The sequence below is a fragment of the Podarcis melisellensis genome (genome assembly GCF_964234715.1).
Source record: "Podarcis melisellensis genome assembly, chromosome: 4".
NCBI classification, from domain to species: Eukaryota; Metazoa; Chordata; class Lepidosauria; order Squamata; family Lacertidae; genus Podarcis; species Podarcis melisellensis.
This window is the reverse complement of record NC_138531.1, coordinates 74,167,007-74,186,481: the sequence shown is the minus strand read 5'-3', so window position 1 is coordinate 74,186,481 and position 19,475 is coordinate 74,167,007. Positions and strand designations below refer to the sequence as shown.

Genomic DNA, 19,475 nt, shown 5'->3' with positions numbered 1-19,475 from the left:
ACTGTGAGACAATAACCAGTCATTTTTGGCACAGCAAGTCCATAACAACAAATGGCTTGGTCAAGAGGCACTATGATGGCAGCATCACAAATTTTAGCTGCCAGAGATCTTGCATTCTTTATAGGAGCAGCTCTTCACCTGGAAGGGCAGATAATAGTGACGTCTATGTTGCTTTTGGTGGTGGCAGTTACCTCTCCTAATGTAGGGATAACAAAGGTAAGGCCTATGCTAGATTCACTTGCATAACATGAAACACCATTTAGTATGTCTCAGTGCAGCCACTATGAATATGCATTTACTTTAGCTATTTTCATTTATACAGCACCATCCATGCACATGCTCCTTACGTCAGTTGTAGGGAACCTCCAGAGCTGCAGATGTTGCTGAACTACAACTCCCATCATATCAGGTCATTGGTCATGCTTGCTGATGCAGATGGGAGTTGTAGTTCAGCAACATATGCTGGGCCAAAAGTCCCCATCCTGGCTTTACAGAGTAACTAAAGCCAACCATATTTCAATTTTGAAAGGGTGTTGAATGAACAGCAGAGGAGGGAGGAAAAGATGAAGGAATGTGAGCAAAGGCAGACACATGCTTATCAACCTTTCCAACAAGTTGGCTCCAGAGTAAATTACTTGAGCTCAGGTCCCATTTAAATCAATGGGGCAAGTTAGTCATGATGACTTGGGTTCCAATGGGATTGTAATTCACTTCAGTGGGAACTGCTTTCAAGTAACTTGATCTGGATTGAACACAAGGGCATCCAGGCTCTCGCTTTTTCAGATCAGTGGAACTGTCCTTCATAAATTTGTCCTGTTGGGTAGAACTCAGCTACAGGTCTTAGCTCTATTTAACCAGAAGAAGCATAGTTGTGAAACTGCTTCCCAGGCAAGTCTTCTACTGAGAAGTGCTGATAAGAAATTTCCTGAAAGCAAACATTATTTAGACACATGAGTAGTACTTTCCAAATAATCTGATTTCACTAGTGCAGAGCAAATACAAGAGGCACTTAAAGCTGACCAGAACATCTAGCTGAATGAGTGAGAGCTAGAAGACTATTAACAGAAACCATGTTAATGTCCTTTGGTGTTCTGCCTATGAATTATGGCCCTTGTGAACGAGACCATGCATAACAATGCTCCCAAGATAGAACATTTTATGAAAGTATTTGACAATATTTGCTAGGAGCTCAACATCATCCTGCCAAAAGTGCCTCAAACTCAGCTTCCTCCCCTCCCTGCTTAAAAAAAAAACTACACAATTATTCTGGATGATAATAATAATAAGTGCTGTCACTTGTAACGAAAGGAGAATCAAGATGGCTCATGTTTGCTACCCACAAGCCGCACACAATGCAACGAACAAGCTGCAACCCAAGAATTATTTACAGAGATGGTTCTGCAAACAGTTTCAAAATGCCAAATAAATTTCACAGGCTCACGAGCTGCTTGTGGAGAATTTCTGACAAGGAGAAGCAGCAAAATTAATCAAATAAATTATTCAGAATGGATGAGTCTCTCAGCTCTAATTAAAACCCTATGAGATGTAAATAATAAATGCCCTCAAAAACCTTACAACCAAAGGGTTTTGCTGTGTCTGTACTATGTGCTTTTTCTTCCTGAAACAAAGAAAGCAAAGTAGACATGGGGTACTAATGGACCTAGAGAGCAGGGGGCGGGGGAGAAGAGAAAAGCAAGCAGAACAGGGAAACCTGACTTTACTTTTCTTTTTTTTAAAAAAAAAATACCCCTCAAATATTATTTTAGCTATCATATGGCTGAAAGAACTGGAAAATTGCCAAATCATTTGATAGAAAACTAGATGCCTGTGAAAACAAGCGTCTATGACAGATTCCGGGCTTTGAATGAAAAGACTGCATCACTGGTGGAGAGTGAACCAAAGTCACCTACTAGCAAACTGCTTTAAACACCCAAATTAAAAGGGAGTATCACTTCTTGATTCACGGCTAAGATGTGTGTTTACTTGCATAGGAGAGAGGGGAGTACATCTTCATCCAGAACATCTGCATCTCAAATACCCAAATTGGTCTCTGGATCTTACGTTAGAAACATAAGGGGAAGTGCAAGGCATTTGCTCCTCCTCTTCTTCTTCTTCTTCTTCATGCCCTTAGCTGGACTCCTGATCACAAGGCCAGTCTTACCATTAGTTAGAGTGAGGTGGCCACCTCAGACACCAGAGGTTCAATGAGGGTGCTGAGTGGTGATGAGGCATTATGAAGGTAGTGCTGTGTGTGCCATGTGACCTTCCCTGCACCATCCTGATGTGGTGGATGCTGTCCTATTGCTAGTGAGGAAGTGAAATTCAGATGCCACTCTAGATGTCTTTTATGTTGTGGATATATTAATATTGCACAATTTGAAGCACCTGGAAGCACAAGAACTGACTCCTTTTGGAAGAAAACAGACCCATAAAAATATTATTCAAAGTTTTACTGGCAAAGCTTTCTTCAAAACATAACATGAAAGCTACACCCCAAATTTCCATACAATGTCTTGTGCTGTCCAGCACAGGCTCAACATCTTAGAAAATTTGAAATAATCCAAACAGACCTAGAAGCAGAGGTCTATTTCTCCCCACAGCCTGCATTCCAGCCTCCATTGGCCTTAGGCTGTTTCCTCTCCCTTCAATAGAGCTTCATTTACATCCTCATTCCATGGAGTTGGGGAGACAAAAACTCAAAGGCAACTCCCTTCAAAATGGAGATTTGCAACCCAATACCTTCATCACATGATCTAAGGCTACCAAAGTCACATGTTAGCTACCAGAGAACCACAATGAGTTAGTTAGTTATCTACTCAGCAAGAGCTCAAAGTGCTCTCCTTGGCTTTAATATAGCCTCATGGGAAATCCCCATGTTAAACCTTTTCACCAGTACACATTTAGCCATTTTACATTTCTGTGTCAATTAAACCATTAACATTTTATACACACAATAGGAGAAGGGACATCATTTTCTCCATTGCCTCAGGCAGTATGAAATGGTGGGCTCTCCTTGGTGGAAGTGAGTCCTCTTCCTTCGCCAAGGTAAGACTGATGAAAGGAGTGCAGTAGCCCAAGCAACAGTATGCAAAACTTCATCTGATGAAAAGCAAATATGCTTTCATATGTTTACCCAGGCTAAGCGTTATATAGGTTCCTGGAGTTTTTGATCCACTATATACCCCCAAATTTCACCAGCTTTCTTCTTCTTAGGGTACAAACCTATGGATAGCAGTCACTGAAATCAGTGGGACTTACTTCCAAGTAAATATGGTTAGGGAAGGGTTTTTGAAAACTCATCCACCAATGTTGATGGAGGCTGCTGTCCATTATTTGAAGCTAGGCCATTTATGCAGTGAAGTTTTCCAAAAACAAAATCTGCTAAAGGAAGGGCGGAAAAAAACTTCCTCCATATTCACATCCAGATTGTTGAGCTGTGATTTTAATATAACCGTATCTCAATATGCCTGATAACTCCCAAGAGGCATTCTGACCCCCTCCTGTCATCTCTCTGCTTCATACAGACGGTACCAAGTCAGTTAGAAAATTGGTTAGTATTTTTCCTGAGTTCCCTAGAGAACATTTGGCCCTTTGTATTCCCATTCATGAGTTTTCTCTCCGTGACTCTCCTCCCCTTTTGCAGCTTGTGAGTCCTTTATCTGTCTCAAACCAATCACTCATTCCTTCCTCTTTTTCCTCTTGACAAAAAGAATCTGAATTTAATAAGAATGCATTGCAAAATATCAGTGCTAATCCCCTTCGCCTTCCTTCTCTTGCCCTCGGGGGAATGGTGCCAGGAGAGCTCTTGCTGTTTTTGCTGGCACAAAATCATATTTGACCCCGTGGAACCCTTCTGATCACATAACAGGTGTCTCCAGCTGACAAGATAAACATATTATCAATTATGTCTTCCCACAAGTTATGCAAGAGCCCATCTTCCTTCTGTTTGTTTCATCTCTTGACGTGTGGATTGGAGAAAGGGGAGAAAAATCAATGCTGCTTGCTTTTCTCCAAACACTGTAAAAAGCCAAATGACAGATTTTTCACCTAAGCTATGAAATGCCATTCCTTGAAGCTACTCATTAATAGTTATGCAAGTGTGTTTTTAAAGACCAGCAACTAAGGAGGGGACTGTGGAGAAGAGACAGAATGGAGTTTAGTTCTGTGTAAACTTCTGCTGTAGGAAAAGTGAAAAGGCATATTTTGTTGGTAATATCTAGAGATTATCACATGGAATACGGCAATGTGATGAACTCATATTTGGATAGAGTTCATTAGTTACAAGAATAGCTAAATGAGCAAATTCTACCACCAACTGCCTATTTTAGACATTTGTAAATTGTTCCGCATTTAATAGCTCAAGCAAAACACTACGACTAATTGGAAAAAGATGGGCTGGTGCTTATTGGCTAGTGGTAAGAAGGAGATGAAATTTTTCACTGGTAGCATAGGAGAGGCCCCATCAGTATTGGCATTCTGTCGGCTCTCTGTCAGACACACCTGTTTAGACAAGCATTCCCAATCTCCTAACCTAGACCTCCTGTTTTAATTGTTTCAATTTCTGTTTTAACTGTTTTAACTTTTGCACTGTTTCAATGGGTTTGTTTGTTGCACATATTATAACTGATGGAATTGTTTTATTGCGATTAGTTATGTGTGAAGCAGTGACGTAGCAGCGCGTCCATGGGGAAAGCGCACATTACGTGGGCGGCTGAGGTGGAATGGTGCAACCTGTTGGCTGAGAATGGCAACTGCCCATGGGCCTCCTTTTCCTCACTGCCACCGCCTACGCCTCCTGCTTTTCACAATCACCCTTTTAGCCATGGTTGCTTGCTTGCTCTCCCCACCCTCCATTTACCTTAACACAAGATGGGGGGGAGACCATTGAGTACCGCCACAAAAAAGCACTGCTTCTTCTCATGATATGACATGTGCAAAGGGGAATCTGCAATGGTTGGAGACCCTGCAAAAAAGCACAGTCCCCGATTGCACTGATGAGTCTGCGTGGATCTTTGTGTGAACTGCTTTGAAGGTTTGTTTGTTTACCATCAAAGAGTATATATTTTTTTTAGAAAATACAGTGGTAGCTCAGGTTACATATGCTTCAGGTTACATACGCTTCAGGTTACAGACTCTGCTAGCCCAGAAATATTACCTTGGGTTAGGAACTTTGCTTCAAGATGAGAACAGAAATCGTGCTCCGGCAGCACGGCGGCAGCAGGAGGCCCCATTAGCTAAAGTGGTGCTTCAGGTTAAGAACCGTTTCAGGTTAAGAACAGACCTGCGGAACAAAATAAGTACTTAACCCGAGGTACCACTGTAAATAATTAGTACAGTTTGCAGGCAAATAGGGATGCTGCATGTAAGCAAACATTGTATCCCCATGAATGCTGGATCATGAGAAGTGGCACATATTCCATCATGGCAGGGCTGCAGTGAGAAGTTTTTTGGTGGTGCTGAGTTTGTTTGTTTTTAAAGCTCCATTTTGCTGGTTCCTTGCAGCAACAGAAACAGATGTGCCTCGGACAGCACCATGAATATCATTCTTTTTCTCCCCAATGTGAGATTTTTACCGTTTCAAGACAGAGAACTGCAGAGATACCTGTGATGGAGTGCCTTTGTATTAGCACATTATTATTTTTTAAGGTTTTTTTAAGTTGCTTGTAGCTTTGTGCAGCAAACCACTTTCTTGGTGTGAAAGTGCCTAGGGAACCATTCCAAGAGGAAAGAAAGCAACACTTTGGAGCAGTTTGCTGTTTGGGAAATAACCTCAGTGGGGACAGAGTGGATGAAGGTCAAGTGAATTTATAGCATCAATAAAAGCTGAATAAGTGCAAAATTGGCCATAATCTGCCCTCAGTTACACCTGAGCAGTGCGCATCTATTGTTTTTAGGTGGGCTCCAAAGGTGTCATTGAGAACAGAGCATGATCCATTAGTTATCCAGGATAGGAAAAATGTTTAATAAGATAGTTAAGTTGACCATATTGGCAGGTGCAGATATGTGGTAGCTTGTCCAACTCATTGCAAAATGAAAAGGGCACAATTTCTGTGCTTTCCCCATCAGGCCCTGTGCTAGTGGCTGCTGATGAAGGGTGTTGATCCTGCTCACTCCTTTCCTCAGAGCAGGGCTGTTGTTGTTGTTTAGTTGTGTCTAACTCTTCGTGACCCCATGGACCAGAGCACGCCAGGCACTTCTGTCTTTCACTGCCTCCTGCAGTTTGGTCAAACTCATATTTGTAGCTTCGAGAACACTATCCAACCATCTCGTCCTCTGTCATCCCCTTCTCCTTGTGCCCTCCATCTTTCCCAACATCAGGGTCTTTTCCAGGGAGTCTTCTCTTCTCATGAGGTGGCCAAAGTATTGGAGCCTCAGCTTCAGGATCTGTCCTTCCAGTGAGCACTCAGGGCTGATTTCCTTAAGAATGGATGCGTTTGATCTTCTTGCAGTCCATGGGACTCTCAAGAGTCTCCTCCAGCACCATAATTCAAAAGCATCAATTCTTCAGCAATCAGCCTCCTTCTTTATGGTCCAGCTTTCACTTCCATACATCACTACTGGGAAAACCAGAGCTTTTACTATACGGACCTTTGTTGGCAAGGTGATTTCTCTTCTTTTTAAGATGCTGTCTAGGTTTGTCATTGCTTTTCTCCCAAGAAGCAGAGCTAGTCAATGTATTTTTGGGTCCCAGCTGCCACCATCTCTGAGCATTGTTCCTGCTGGTTGGGACTGAAGGGAGTTGTAGTCCATCACTATGGAGGGCACCATGTTGGTGACCACTGGTTCATGAACTATAATGTAATAGTCCCCCTGCATTTTGTTTGGCATAATAATTCCAGAGCTACCTATATGACCCTATGACATCTAGGTCTTCTGGTAGGAGAAGCAGGGGAACAGTAGTTGGTACTGGGAGAGGTACAGTGCCTGACACCAAAACCTGTCTTGCTTGAATGGCTAGAATGGGCTGTTCATATAGCCAAATATTATGTACTTATGGTGTATTTATTGACTTTATCCCCCCTCCCCCCGTTCTTTAAGGACAAGTCCTCATAATATTTGTTAAATGAAACCACTTGAACACAACAAAAACAGTATCAGAGTAAAACTAATATATCAGGAGCCAGTATTAGTTTCAGTAACAAGACTAGCAATGCTAACAACTTTTTAGAAAGGAAAAAAGAGAAGGGACCATACAGTTCTCAGCAGAAGGTCACAGCATGGGGTCAGTTCCAAAATATTCACTGCATGACCTGGACTTTGTGCACAGATTTTGTGCTCAAACTTTGCACACGTGCGCACACAGAGAGGATTGATCTGGGTTGATCAGCACTGAATGCCTGCAAGATTTTTGTGTACCCACATAAAGCACACTGGGGGCTCTGCTGGATCCTGGTGGAGCTCTGAAAGCTTAAATTTATGTGTTCTAGCTCCTACTGCTGCGCCACTTGGCTCTTTGAATTATCTCACTCACCAAATGAATTTTATAGTCCATTGGGGGCTGTCCATGCTTGTTAAGGTGATATTTCCATCTCCAATGTGCCGTAGAATTTCATTCGCCATGCAATTATCCCTTTTGCCTGCCGGCTGCCCATCTCCTCCTGAAGGAAACCCTGCACCTTGGAGACACTGCTGATGAGTGGTGCAAAAACACGTTCAAGTTTTCTAAGGATCCTGATAAGAAATGTGTAATAAGAGCTAAAGTCAATTAAGGGAAGGGCCTTGTTCAAAGGAGAATTGCATGTGCCCATCTACACATCAGGTTTCTGTGAGATTAATAGAAGGCATGCTTGGTAGATCTATTATGTCCAATGCAGGGGACTAGGGTTAGAATGGCAGCTGAGAATAAGGGGCTTCCTCTATATTCCTATGCAGCATTGCAAAATGCTCACATTCAATTGATTGGTTAAAGCAGGGATCACCAAGGTGGTGCCCATGGGCACTGATGCACCCACAGAGGCCTTCCGTGCTGCCCACAGGGTCTCCTTCCCCTGCCTCTTCCCTGGTTGGGCTTGAAATAAACCATCTACTGCACTCAACAGTTTCTCTGGTTTGCAAACATGCCCATGGGCTAAAACAGATTGGCAGCTCCTGGAATAAAGCTTTAGCTAAAAATGTGTCCCTTGGTTAATCAGTGAGATTAACAAACAAAAGGAATCGGGGACGGGGAATGCTTGAAAGGAACTGCTTCATTGGGCCCATTTGCTTAAGCAATGCTGCGTTAATGATATTTACTAAAGTTTCTTGATGTTGAGTGCACGGTACCAAAATCTGAACCACACTGGCTAATCTGCTAGGGAGTGCTTTGAAGTAGAGGACCCCGGGTGACTTTCTGCCTTTGAATTCTAAACTTCCTGATGACTAGGAAAGCACAAATGGGAATGTGGTGAATATTTTAAAAACATAGGGGCTGAATATGCCAAAAAGAACACCACCTGCAATAAGGTGACCCCAATTCAAGTCAGGCACAGCCATCCCCTTATAGGCTCCAGCAGGAAATGAAATTTCATATGTTCTTTGCTGCCAATGAGAGTCCCTACAGGTTGGGCACCCCAAGAGCTTAGAAGGACCCACCTGACCCAGCCACAGCACCATTCATCATCCTCCCCACTAGACTTTCAAATGCTTTTCAGCAGCGGGCAGTGAGTCTTCTTTTGAACAGCGCCCATCTATGGTGGCCTCCCACCACTTTCACTCTCCCCAAATGCAATGCCCTGGCTCACTAAGGTATGCAATTTATTGATTTCATTCTGCCCACAGCCCTCCCCTCCCTAGTGAAAATTGTGGAAAGGGGTGTTACAAAACCCACACACAGCTGGGGCCAGTTGGATTTGCAGTCCAAAATATCTGTTGAGCCCCAGGTTGCCAAAGGTTGATTTAGGAAATATGAAAGATGGATAACGAATGTGCATATTGGGTCAGGTCAGTTCATAATGAATTACCAAATTCTTTGAGAATCCCTGCTCCATTGTAGAATATCCAGGTGCTCCCTATTGCCTTAAGTTAATCTCTCCCTTCTGTTTATGTTGCTGTTACCACAGCTTCTGCGTCCTACTGGTTCTGTGCATTGGGCACATGCTGGCTTAATGTCCTATTATTACCTCTCCTCTTTCCTTTTCTCAACTACTGATCAATGAGGCATTGCAGGTGTTTCTGTGACAAGGCTCCTCCAGTTGTCAGTGCTGCTAACAGGTTCAGAATTTAAAGTCCCAGCCTGGTACTCCTTAGCTGCTTAGTGCCTGCCTCTTCCCCACATGCATAGCTACTTGCAGATTCAAGGCCAGGAAGGATGCCTTGTGTCCACTAGCTGTGTGAGCCAATTCTGAGAGGCTGTGTTATTATTTCCCCGCTGGGGCAGCATTTCTGACACAGCAGTTTAACTGCATCATGTTAACCTCATGTAACATCTGCAGCTATGCGAGGCTACGTCTCCATGTCACATTTACGGCGAGTTTAGTATCTCTCCTGCTGCGTGCAAACAAATACAAATTATAAATAAAATAAAGCTCAGTGTAACATGCTTCAAGAAGTACAAAAAGAGCCTCAGAGACAGATATTGTGTCCATCGTTTAACTAAGCTGTATGTATCTAGCCTGTTTAATCTTCCGGCGTCACTCGGTCCCTTCAGGCTCTTAGCTGGAACTGTCTTGGAATTAAAAATAAAATAAAGGCTTGGTGAGAGAAGCAGCTCATGGTATCTTGAAAGGGAGAGGAATGTCAGCTGGGGAACCAACTAGTTACAAATAATACCTGTAATGCTTTACAGCCTGTAATGTGAGAGCATCTCAGAAGGGCTTTGCACATGTGAGTGAATTAAGGGCTACTGCATCCCTATAGAGGCCTATTATACAGCACCTGCAGTTCACCAACAACCAGGGATGTAGAAAGAGAGCAGTTTCATGCTTCCAGTTCACTAGCACAGGCCTATGCCTACCTGAGGTGAGAGCTGGTGTGGCATAGTGCTTAGAGTGTTGGGTGTGGACTTTGAGAGACCAGGGTTAAAATGCCCATGAAGCTCACTGGGTAACCTTAGGCCAGTCATATTCTCTCAGCCTAACCTACCTTAAAGGTAGTTGCAAGGGCAAAATGGGGAAGGGAAGAGCCTCAGGCACCACCTTGAGTTGGGCCATCAATGTAACAATTAATAATAAATTTTGGAGGGTCTGGTGGATAACCTGGGAGCATCTGAATCGAAACATTGCTGCAGCTAAATAAATGGAGATCTGATTGGTCTGTTGGGTGAGGAGAGCACTGGGAGGTGATGATATCCTGCTGAACATAATTAGAGTGTTGCTGGATGAGGCCAGTCTCAGGGGCAAAATGTCAATTGTAGAGGAAAGCGTGTGAAGCAATGGATGTTATGCCCACCTTTGGAAATAGTAGGCTGGTTTTTATACACACATTCCCAGCCTCCTTTCAGACATGTCGGGGGCATTGTCCCAGCTCACAGATACATTCCTGTCAGGCAAAGATACTTAAGGAAGATGTGAAGTGGGGATATAGTGAATGGGATTTCCAAGAGTTGGCTAGAGAGGCCTGGAGTGCTAGCATGTCCAGAATTTATCCCAGGCCTATCTAGTCCTGTTTTTCCACAGTATTCAACCAAATGCCTATAGGAAGCCCACAGGCAGGACATGAGGACAATAGCCCTCTGCCGATGTTGTTCACCAGCAACTGGTATTCAGAGACTTCCTGCCTGTGATCCTGGAGGTCGAACGTTGCCAACATGATGAGTAGCCATTGATATCCCAATACATTTTGCTGCCTGAGGCAAAGGATAAGGATGAGATTTAGTCATGTTTAGAGAAGGTTGTTTTCTATAGGTGAATCAAACCTACAAATCCCCTTTTCCCCAAAGTATCCTGGATGTGCTGTGGGCCCTCTCTGTGCAGCATTGAGCAAGAGCTAAAACCTGGTCTGTCTGTCTGTCTTTCTTTCTTTCTTTCTTTCTTTCTTTCTTTCTTTCTTTCTTTCTTTCTCACTAGGAATTCTATTCACTGCTTTTAAATTCTGGTATCTGCTTGATTTGTAAAATATGTTCTAGTAGTCTCTATATTTATTTTTCTATTATTATTTGGGCACCTGTAACTTTTGCTCCAAAGAGCAAGTAGCAGCGGGGGTGGGGGTGTTTCTATATATTTTTAAAGAAAAAAAGTTGAATTGGGGAATAGTTTGTTTTGTTTTATTTAAGCAATTTCCTACCTGCCCTTTAGCAAAGTTTTCCCTCAGTGCCACAGTTTCAATCCAATCACCTAGCTGCTATTAACATTTTAAAGGAGAGTTGTTCTGTTACATTACCTCTCCTTGGGGAAGGGCCATAGCTATGTGGTAGAGCACCTGCTTGCAAGCAGAAGATCCCAAGTGCAATTCCCAGCATCTGCAGGTAGGGGCTGGGAGACAAGCCTGTCTGGAATCCTAGAGAGCCACTGCTGGTCAGTGCAGACAAGACTGAGCAAGATGGGCCAACATAAAGCAGCTTCCTGTGTTCTTATGGCCTTCCAGTATTTGATGCATATGGCCAAGATTTCAATCATGCTACGCATACACACTTGGGAAAAAGTCCGGAAGAAATCATTAGGACTTATTTCATAATAAAATGCGCAAGGTTGTGTTGTGCAGGCCAGGATAAGCAGTGTAGAGTGCCCCACTTAGAAATGAGAGAGAATGGGATTCAGTAGGGGCTAACATTTCCTACCTCTTTATAAGAAATTGGCTGCAAATGCATCAGAATTCATCATATTTTCCTGTGTTGTTTGTTTTACCTGTGCTGCCTTTTTCTCCAGCCAGCCCAAATAATTATTGCTTCTTGTATCCCTCTCCAAACTGATTTCCCTTAACAGTGCAGAAAGATTAAAAAACATTCTCTCCCTCTTATCCTCATTTTTCTTGAAAAAAATTAAACAGCTCCCCATTATCTCTCTCTCCTCCAATTTTTAAAAGAAAACTCTTTAATCTGTTTTTTTATTTAAAAAAAACACAAGAATAAACACCCTCTTTGAAATTGATACAGTCTCTTTCACCCCTCCCCTTTTTCTCCCTTTGAGATGGGGGTGGTTTAAAGTGTGTGTGTGTTGATAAAAACACAGCGGCAGCTGCTGGCTGCTGCCTACAGATGATTAGGCAAGTGGCCTTGCCTACTTTCCATAGGAGGGAAAGCAAAATATGCCTCTGTTCGTGTGACTGAAATGACAGCTTGGTGAGCTTGTTCTCCCTACTCTCCACGTCCCATTGCCTGGCTCTGTGTGAAAGAGGGTAGGCATGGACCTGAAGATAGCTGGGGCCAGGTCCAGTCTTCTACTCAAGGTCCACTGGGCAAAACGAAAACACTGGCCACCACAGCATGCTGACAGAGGGCCAGGGGACTTTCTACTGTTACCTGTCAATGCTGAGAGAGACAGTGGTGGAGGCCTGGAGTACTGCAGCCAGGACCGTACAAGCACACAGTTGCCAAAAGGATCGAGCAAACAACAGCCTGGATTGCTCAGTTGGTTAGAGCACAGTGCTGATAATGTCAAGGGTACAGGTTTGATTTCCCTATGCATGTTCCTGCATTTCAGGGCATTGGACTAGATGATCCTCAGGGTCCCTTCCAACTCTACAATTCTCTGATTCTATGAACCACACAACAATTGTGCATTTGCACAGTCCAGATGGTGGCACCATTGCATTCTGGCAGTGTAAAGTCGCTATTGCTACACAGGTTATCATCTAAGAAGAAGGAGGTACTTTTGAATGAAGAGCAGGAGCACATACATGCCTACGGAGGGACGGAGATGATTTGGCTGCCGTGCCATCCTGATGTTGGGCTGTTGTGAAACATCACCAGTTGTGAAAGCCTGGAGATGCTTTTCACCGCTGGGACAGAAGCACTTTATTCTTTTATCAAAGAGAATTCATAGTGAACATCTAAACCTCTTTAAAACAGTGAAGGCTTGATCTTCTCTGCATTCAAGCTCTTTGATGTGGAATCCCTTCTAGGGTCCAGGCACACCAACAGAGCTGTTTTTCTTCCCTGGCCGCCCACTCCCCTTCCCACTTGTCATATGAGTTAATAGACGGCAAGAGGATTCGAGCATCACGGCACTCTGAACTCAAGGCAAAGAGACAGGCTTGCTTTGATGTCTTTTTTCCCTCATTGATAACAATCTGGAATCACCTGAGTAGGTATCAGATAAAAACTTGTATAGTCATAGATTTGCTTTGCCTGTTTAAGGTATTCCGATGTGAGGGAATCTCAAGCAGGGGCATAGCGTGGGGGGTGCAGTGTGGGCCGGCCGCACCGGGCGCAACATCTGGGGGTTAGGGTTAGGGGGCGCAAATCCACGGGTTAGGGGGTACAAATTACTTGCCTTGCCCCGGGTGCTAACAACCCACGCTACGCCACTGTTACATCTTCGATCCAGAATATGCAGCTTCTCAGCATTGCTGACAGGACTCAGACATCACTTTGATATTGACACAAAGACTAAAAGGAGATAAGGTTGTTTGTCAATCTTTGCACTCTTCAGTGACTTTGCAAGAGGCAAGGGTGCCTGTTGTTTTTTTTTAAAGTTTGTTATATTGGGGTGAGGAACCTACAATTCTCGACTTAATTTCATGTGGTCCACAGACACAGGATGGAAGGGATGGAGAAGAGAAAGAGAGGAGTGAAATGAGGGGCATAAAGAAAGTAGGAGAGAAAGGTAGGGTAGCACAGAGTATGGGGAAGAGAATATGGTGAGAGAGAGGAGGAGAGAGTAAATCATATAATGTTGCAAACTCCTCCCACTTTGGGCTGTAGTTCCATCCACCATTGGCTGTTCCCTCCAGTTGTGGTGTTGTTTTTCCTGTGGGTAACAGCCCATCATAGGAAAAAAGGTTCCCCATCTAACAGCCTAGCCCATGGGTAGGCAAACTAAGGCCCGGGGGGCAGATCTGGCCTGATCACCTTCTAAATCCGGACTGCGGATGGTCTGGGAATCAGCATGTTTTTACATGAATAGAATGTGTCCTTTTATTTAAAATGCATCCCTGGGTTATTTGTGGGGCATAGGAATTTGTTCATTTCTCCCCCCAAAAAATATTGTCCAGCCACCACAAGGTCTGAGGGACAGTGGACTAGCCTCCTGCTGAAAATGTTTGCTGACCCCTGGCCTAGCCTAATAATTGTATTGTTGCTAGTTTTAAAAAATAATCAGTAAGACAGTCACGTCAGCCATATTATTCAAGCTAATAAAATGTTTTTCATTCAGTCTGAGTCAGTGATATTCAGGTTTTCCCTGTTCTCTTCTGGCTTTCCTGTTCTAGTAAGCAGATCATAATGAAATGTATATAATTGGTTTGGATTTGTTTCACAGAGGAGAGACTAGCAAAGGTCTGGGTGACGAGAGGCGTTCAGGAAATAATACATATGCTCAGGGTTGTAATTTTGAGGGAAATTGCAAGATGCATGTCAGATTGGCTTTAGTGGTTGTAACTGAGCCAGTATTGTCTTTGATTTGGGAAATATTTGGTTTGTTTGGGTAGAATGGATACAGCCAAGTCATTTTAGAACCAAGCAATCTTTCACAGTCCAGTCCTGTGTACATCTGCTTAGAAGTAAGTCCCACTGAGTTTGGTCTCCAATTTCAACAAGGACTTGCACCTCAGAAGTTGTCCTCTTGTGGCCCTCTTCTCATTCCATTTCTTTGGATGCAGCATTTTCTGCAAGTTATACTAACTAAGGGATACCTGAAGTCCAACCCCTAAATGTCTGACTTAGGTAACTGCAAATGTTCAAGCCTTTGGCAAACTCCCAGTTTGAGCAGCCACGAAAGGCCCAACCTCTCACAGTGCCCAACCTCTGCTGTCCCATCCCATCAATCCAAGGGCACAGCATCATGGATGGCAATGAAGGTGATGGTAGGCGCTCAAACTTCCTTCTTCTTTGCTGGAAATTTACATGAATGGCATCATGTCACACACATTCCACTGGAGACCGCAAACCCTCACCACTTCACTGCAGGTCAGCCACTGGTCCTGGTTGTGGGAAGCAGGAAAAGGGGATCATGAAGACAGATCACCCATCAAGCAGGGCCCTGCGCAACTCAAACCTGCTCATGGGGAAGGAATGCACAAGTACAATTTCTCATGATGCCCCTAGTTTACACAGTGCTAGCTTTATTAGATCTCTAGGTACCTATTTAATTTCACAGGTATCTTGCCTGTATAGTACTGAAATGGAAAAACACAGAAAGCACACACTCATCCTCATTTGCTCTTAGATTTGTGCCCAACACTGGACCAACAATGATTGTATTCTTATACCACTCAAGTGGCCAAAAGGATACTGTTGGTCTCATTTATGATACATGTCTGTTAGTTGAACTGGAAAGCAGACAGGGTTTTCTGGGACCTTTCTGCTACTTGTATTCATACCTTACTGTCAGGAAGTCTCACCATCTCTGACACCTGATAGGCCACCTTTGGCAGTGGCTATGCACTCAACCTCTTTGAAATTGAAGCTAAGCATTCATATTCCAAATTGTTGTCCAATATGGCACCACCCTAGAGTAACTTGTTGAAAAAATGAGAACTCAATGCATGTGCACAGTACTGTAGAGCCCCTGCCAGTCAGTGCAGACAGTACTAAGCTAGATAGATCAATGGTCTGACTCTGTATAAGTCAGATTCCTAGGTTTCCTCTCTTGGAAGTGCTTCTCGCAATCTGTGCCCCATGAGCATCTTAAAACACAAACACACAGACATTTCAATAAGGCTGCAGGGGGAATCCTCCATCCCTAATAGCACCTGAAGTCCACCATCTCACCTTGCCTCAGGGTAAGGTGACCGCTGTCCCCCCTCCCACCAAGCAAAAATAAATAAATAAATCCCAGAATGAACCTTCAAGTGTTTGACCCAATTGTTGACTTAATATATGGGTGTCATTTGTTTTGGATAATTGGGTGTTCCATCCCAGAGAATCTAATGTAAACAGAAAAGAATCATCAGCCAATTGACTTATGCAAATCAAACCCTAATGAGAAAGTAAAAATAAAGTAGCCCTGCCATCTCCAAATCTCGCCACCTCTTTATGTGAAGAAAAAAAAAAATACGTACCACACATTTCCACCCATCATTTTACCCTTTTCCCCCAGTCTTCCTTCTCTCCTATTTTAAATACATTCACACATATATATGCAATTAAATGCTGGCTTTGAGTTTTCGCCTGGGAAACTGGAGGGATAAGGTGAGCTAAGCTTTTAATTACAAGTACCCATTCTGGGAGGTGGGGAATTTGAGCTGACGGCAGATGCTGCAGCTCGACTTAATCCCATTTTGCAGAAAAATTGTGCAGGGTGGTGATGGGGGAGGACCCATGAATCTCTCTGCAGAAAGACTAGTGTTAGTATTTAGGAAATTATTCTCTCTTCATACACTTTTTATTTCACTTGATCCTTTCTCTTCCCCCGCCCACCACCAGTAAAAAGGTAGGCAAAAATTATTGTGTGCATGATTACCACTGCATTTATTAAGGTGAAACCGCAATGGGCAGCTTTGACACACACATACATGGGCTCAGATATTTCTGCTATTTGTGTTACTTTTCCTCTTTTGTTGCATATTGTGGGTTCTGATAAGAGTTTACGCATGAAAATACCCGTGTATGTTTATGAGCCACTGCTTCAGTTAGCTTGGGTGCAATTAGGGATGGGAGAGAAATTGGATTCAATTAGAATTTAAAGACGAACCTACCTAATTCACACTTTCCAGAATAATATGTGAACAGCAACACAGTCATCCTTCAAAATGCTCAACTAACCCAATTTCAAAATGCTGTTCTCCAGCCAAGTAATGTGTGCAAAACTGAGGGCAAAGTGTGCTATTTTCAAGTGGGATTCAATCACATACCAACATATTCAGGTTGCAGAATTAAAGCTGATTTGGAGCTTCTTCCTTTTTTGCCAAAAGCCCACTTCCCACACCAAAGACTGTACTATTGCAATGAGGAAAACATTGGGGAAATGCAGTGGACAGGGTGGGATAACATAAGCCCAATGAAGACTCATCTGCCAAATCCACAAACAAATCAGAATGGATGCTGAATCAGATTTCAGCCTGATTTGTTCATGATGGGGCTATTGATATTGCTGCTATGTGTCTGCTCTTCCTGCTCCAAGCAGGGCTTGGCTGTTGTAGCAACATCCGAACAAGGCTGATCTAAACTGGAAATGAATTTCTGCCTGTGATTCTCTTCAGAAAGTTTAATTTTTGAAGGCAAATATTCTGTGGAAAACTCTTTTGATCTGTGGATATTTGATGTTCAGCAATGGCATTTTGGCATTTTAATTCCCCGCGATTTGACTGTACCTGACAGCCAACATGCAATAGAAGTCAGCACTGGTTGCTATCTGACACATTATAGTCCCCATTTGACAGTATCTGACAGCTGGCGTACAAGCCGCATTCTCCAGTGTCAGATCTGGTTCCTGTGCATTTTTGAGAGCAGAGTGGAGGGAAAGATGGAAAGTAAAGGCAACAGCAATCTGTAGCAAACACAAGCAGGTTGCTCCAACCAGTGAGCGAGTCTGACCCCAACTCTCCATAGGCATCTGAGATGTTCACCACATCCACTGTAGCCTCTTGAAACAAGGATGCCTCTTTGGCCGGTGTGGTTGGTCTTCCCACATTTCCCACCTTTAATTAAATCTGTGTTGAGGCTCAGAGGCCAACTCCCTGCTTCACATTTCTAAGGTCAATAGGTAATCCGTTTAAGGCCTTTTGCTATAGGCTTGAATCCAGACCCTGGGGAAGGGCTGTAGCATCAGCTTTGCATACAGAAAATCCCAGGTAGGGTTAAAGCGTCCCTAGTGGTCAGTGTTGACAATACTGAGCCAGCTGGACCAATGATCTAACTCAGCATCAAGCTTTTCATGTTCCTAGATTCCTATGTTCCCCTGATATGTGACAAAGAACAGTTGAAAGCATATGAGCATTTTTTTTTGTTGTTTCTAGGAATTCCCAGGCAATGTCAGGTACTTTCTACCAGTAGACTGTGATCCAGAAAATAACATCCCCAAGGAAAATCCCTGCTCTGAAGCTGGTATTTGCTTTGGGATGGAAATTCCCCATATCCTCCCAGTGCAGGCATGGTCAGACTTGGCCCTCCAGATGTTTTGAGACTACAATTCCCACCATCCCTAGCTAACAGGACCAGTGGTCAGGGATGATGGGAACTGTACATCTGGAGGGCCAAGTTTGGCCATGCCTGTCCCAGTGCAAATACTGACTTTAGAGGGATTTTCCTCAGGGCAGCAGCAGGGGAAGAAATTGTTAAATCCTCCCACCCATGCATGCTCTGATCCCATTAATTATCCATTTTCCCAGCTGATGGAATTTGCATTTTTAAAACATCTGTCCATTAAATGCAAAGACACATTTATGTCCCGTCTGGTTTGGTTCTAAGTTAGTACCTCTCTCTAAGTCATAGGACTTCATAGGACTCTTGTAAGAATTTCATAGGCTACAATCTGCCCCGACCCCTTCAAGCAGACTGACAAAAGTTATAAACACAATGGGAAGGGAGGAGAGATGACTATGGCCTTTGCACTGCTGCCAAGTAGCAGTCTATCTCTTCACCTCCATAAAAAGCCCAATACATAATTACTGCTTCCAGAATACCTTAAGTAGTTTGCGGTGACATCTTCTGATTCATTTCCATAATGCAGCTACACCTCAGCAACCCACAAAACCTCTAGTTCTCCCAGTGCAATGACCCATCCAGTCCTATTGCTTCATATAGATGGATGGAACAGTTTAACGTTGAGCTCAACCTTAACAGAGTAACCTTTTCCTAATATGTCATTTCCCCAGGCATTTCCTTATTTGTTTTCAGTAAGCACCTGGATCCTACCCTTAAAATAACCCCCTGCCTCATAGGACAGGAGCAGGTTGACTTTAGGACAGATGGCATAGGGAAAACTGATGAATATACAACAGCAGGGACCATGCCAGTGAGTGGCTTAAGGATTTAATTCTTAAAATATTGGTCTGGATGACAGTAGACTCTGGTTGGCTGGAAGTTCTAGTTAGCTGGGAGTTAGGAAGTGAGGAAGGTGATTGAGATTTGATTGTTGGAGGGGAAAGTGGTTCTGAAGGTGTTTTTTCCCTGTGTAGGCCTGACCTGAGAAAGACAAGCCTCTCTATTTTCTCCTCATATTATATACTGTTTTTGTTCAGTTTACCCTAGGTATTATCAATTTCTTTTCTTGCTGGACTCTGTCTGCTATAATTCTGCCAATTTGATAACAAAAACAACATTCAAGTAAGGAATAGTAATGGGTGAAACACTTTGTGAAACACTCTGGCAGTACCTCAAAACTTTCAAGGGAAAATATGCTCAGCATCCCATGGTGTGTGCTCTGTAATGTGGCAAGTCTTACAGACTCTTGTTATGGGTTTTCATTTAAATTGACATAAGGGAATGAATATGTGATTAGTTGCTTTTGTTGATAACAAAT

The 19,475-nt window shown here is 43.3% G+C and overlaps 1 protein-coding gene across 1 annotated transcript in view; it reads left to right on the top strand.

Annotated features, from left to right (window-relative positions):
* LSAMP (limbic system associated membrane protein) overlaps positions 1-19,475 on the top strand; it is a 1,403,176-nt gene that overhangs the window by 844,880 nt on the left and 538,821 nt on the right. The window lies entirely within an intron of this gene.